The sequence below is a fragment of the Pinus tabuliformis genome, chromosome 8 (assembly GCF_031772625.1).
Source record: "Pinus tabuliformis cultivar Carrire ecotype Pingquan chromosome 8, CPIR1, whole genome shotgun sequence".
Classification (NCBI taxonomy): Eukaryota; Viridiplantae; Streptophyta; class Pinopsida; order Pinales; family Pinaceae; genus Pinus; species Pinus tabuliformis.
In genome coordinates this window covers 493,336,846-493,340,921 of record NC_142294.1, presented here as the reverse complement: position 1 = coordinate 493,340,921, position 4,076 = coordinate 493,336,846, and positions in this window count along the sequence as shown.

Genomic DNA, 4,076 nt, shown 5'->3' with positions numbered 1-4,076 from the left:
TCCAGAAATTGCGTAATCCTATCTGGCCGCCTACTAGGCTCCAGGATTGAACAATCCTACCAGTCAACATTTCCAACAGGAATTATGCAATTTTCCCTAGCAGGGCCGCTCAGCCCAGAATTTGCACAAATCTGGGTAGCAGTCAGCTGCTCTCCCCAGAAATTGTGAAAATCTCCTGGGAAGTTAGCATAGCTCCCAGCCAGAAATGCGCATTTTCTTCAAGCAGTCGAGCAGTCTCTTGCATGTGCAGCTGAGTTGACTGTTGCCTTTGGGACCGAGAAAAATTGACTTGCATGCATAGGCTACTTCTCCCAAGGAAGAATTCAAAGTTATCCCTTGTTTCAGGGATCTATGTTTAGCAATCGGAGGTTACATGCGAGGATCATTTCATAAACCTCCCACCAAGTGTCACTTTACCTAGATTTGTGGTATGTGCGTCACAACCTTAATGTTATAAAAAATCATCAACCGGACACTGCAGAGATCATTCCTCACATACAACTTGTGGATATGACATCCCACATCACATCTAGGAGCAGTCGACAAATTCAACGCAACTATTTTGGGGTAAGCCCGCTTCCCATGCCTTGTGTTGCATTTCTATTGATTTTTGTGTTTTTTGTTGTACGAGTACTATTTTCTTGATTTCTTTGAATGCTTGCTGTCATTTACATGTATATTATCTTTTCCTAGCACCGTTTTAGTTTTCGTCAACATCTCACTATTGTTGCATGCATGAAATTGTTTTCCATGAACGGTCTCCGATTCGATGACTCGCCTCACCCACATGCATGTTGTTCCATTTTCTAAACCTATCATTCACCATTTGCATGCATCATCATTCACTTATGATTACACTCAGTATCAACATGCATTTTCACTCACATTCACTTTCAGTTGCCTGTCAGCGAGTCTCGCCAACCTCGACCCAGACTCTACCTTGTTAACACCCAGGTTGTTCCCTTTGACTCCTGAGGGAATACGGCCGGGGTAACCACTAACCAAGCTTTGGATTACAGGTTCTAGCCAACCTGTAATCAGAGAGGGCTCTCTCTTTAAATTTTTTAACTTTGTTCTTGAGGATCTTAGGCTAGTTATGTGGTGAGGGTTTGGTTTAAAATTTTGGTTGAGTGATGTCTTTCAATACCTGAGATGAGGTCTTTAGACAGTTTAGTCCATTGGGCAATGGAGTCTGTGGTTGTAGGTTGTTTGAAATGTTGAGTGGGATTGTTTAAACTGCAGGGCCATTTAGATATTCCATGAAACAAACTTGAAATTGTGATGATGAAATATGATTAGCCAGTGGAAGGCAATTAAGAGTTTTCCACAAAACTGGTGGTGTGAGAATGAGATATATTGCCCAGGAGCAGGCTTGAATTCCTGAACAATAATCACTGTGAAAATTATAGTCTGAAGGTGCAGCAATTAAGAATTACACTATCATAACTATAACTGAGGAAAACATTCATAACAACATAGATTGAGTTCAGGGTATTCAATGAATAAATCCTGAAGCTATTCTTTTTCCTTGCTATCAAACTGTGAAACATAGAACATGAATGGATTATGAAAGAATGAAATACATAACGAAGAGGTTAAAGAAACTTATTGTGTCATGAAATATACAGGAATCCTGTAGCATTCAGCAAACACACCACAACGCATCAAACAACACAGAACTTTCGAAATTCCATCAGCTCTTTGTATTAAACTCTGAACATTTACAGCATAGGAGGTCTTGAAGAGAAAATCAACAACCCCTGCTAGCTTATGCGAGGGGGAATATATACAATCAGTTTTACAAAAATATCTGAACCGCTGAGTCATTTGATTAATAAATACGTTCACCAACTTTCAGGATAGCAGATAAAGAAGTTATTGCTGCTCTAAATACAAAATAAATACTCTTTAGTTCTGTCAGAAGTCTTTTTGACCTTTGGAGGCCACTGAGTCGGTTGAGCGTTTCTGCATTAATGCTGAATGATATGTCTTTATGGCTTTGTCGTGCTGTAGCTTTCTCGGCCCTGTCATCTGTAGCTGTCAGTGTTGCTTTAGTGGCCGAATTGGTTTGCTGAGTTGGCTCAGTCCATTCTTCTCCAGTCATACTGAATGCATCAAATTTTCTGAACATGATGACTTATATTTTGATGAAAAAACTTGATGAAAGCCTCTTGTTTACAGTAATAACTGTATCATGCTGGTCCACCACTCCTGTGTAGGCAACTGATGCCTCAAAATTGTGCCTAATGTCTCATCTGCCTCAGTGTATTTGAAGTAAGTAGGAGGCACTTCAAACAGATGCCTGATTTCATTCATAATAAAGAACAAATTTTCTATTTTCTCATAGAGGCTCTGCCCAGATGCAGGCCCTGCTTCTTCTGGGGTGCTTGATCCTACAGTGATCTGATTAGTGGCATATGTGTTCACCCTTTTCGCATAGTTCTCATGTGATAGTAGCCTTCCTGCGCTGTTCAGTAAGCTGGGAAGGCCTCTGCTGTGTAATGCTGTGAATTTATCTGTGAACTTATTTACTTCTGTTTGCATCTCCTGGCACCTTCTATCCAAGGTCTGCACCAGATTTCTCAATGTGAGGACCCTCTTTATCATCAGGATGGTTTCAGTTCTATTGGGGATTCCTATTGCTGCTAGCTGAGGACCTGTGCGGTTATTGAGAACATTGATCATTCTATTGGCTATCTCAGGCATAGTGCCTAGAGATGCCCTTGCTCTTTGGCTTTCTTTGTGTGCCCTGCCTATGAGCTCCATGTGCTCATGAATAGTCTCTATGTACTGCCATTGATCTGTTATTGATTGGCCAATATTGGCCCATAGAACTTTCTTGATCTCAGTCACCACTTTGTCAAGGGTGAGCTCTTTCTCCAGCTCCTTTATCTTCTCCTTGAGAGCCTTCACTTCTCTTCCTTTTTCAGCTACACTTTGCTTAGATTTGTCATATTTTTCATTAAGGGTAGCTAATTTCTCCTTGGCTTGATTCAGCTCTGCCATCTGGGCTTCTAGGACTTGAATCTCATTCATCAACTTCTGCATATCAAGGCTTGGAGCCTGCTCTGATGTTGGTGCTGGTGCTGATGTTGATGGAGCTGTCTCAACTGTCTGCACTGTGGGAGGAGTGACAATTTGAGGGGGTTCCTCAAGGTTGATTACTTGTTGAGGGGGCTGAGATGTTTGGCCTCCTTCTTTCTGCTGTAGGGCTGCCTGTAATGCAGCCTCTGTCTCTACCAATTTTCCCTCTGTCTGTACCAGTTGCTTGTGCAGTGTTAGCAGCATGGCTGCTACATCCTGGTCCTTTCTTTGCTGGGCAACCTCTTCTGTTTGAGGGTGAAGGGTTGCTGGGAGCTTCACCATCTTTTTTAAAGCTGCAATATCTGCATCTCTTTCCTTTAGCAGCGCTTGTATAGCTTTGGGATCCTTGGGGTTGTTAGCACTTGAAATTTCACCTCAGGCTGAGAAAGGTAAACCTCAAGGCAACATCAAACCGCTTAGCCTCGTAGCTAGCCCTACGGGGCAGGAGAGGGCTCTCTCCGGTCTATCTCGGTCAAAATCTTCAATGGGCGAGATAAAAAATAGGGTAACACTGATTTTAGGCTAGTAAACTGATCAAAAGGGTTGATTTGGGATTTTTAGGGTTTTTGGTGAAAAATTGAGGAAATGGCGATTTTGGGTGCGGGGATTGGACACAGTTTCTGCAGGGGGTTCTTTGGGGCGAGGTAGGAGACAGTATTGATGCCTTTGATAGAGGTGAATGGATGAGAAAGACAGGTGAGGAGCTAAGGAGAGCAAAAAATAACTTTGAATTCTCCTTAAACAGTTGAAAACATTGATATTAAGCAAACTTAAAAGCAGAGCATGACAGTCATGAATTCTACTTTAACACTTCATTTGCCTAATTTTCAGAAGGAAAAGTAAGGAAATGATTCACATAACACACTTACAAGTACAAAGAGAAACACACCATCAATACATGTGACCACAAGAATCCCAAAAAGGACTGCAAAACCCTGGTCTTCCTTAGCCAAAAATTGCAGAGATACAGTGAATAATACAATGATAGCTTC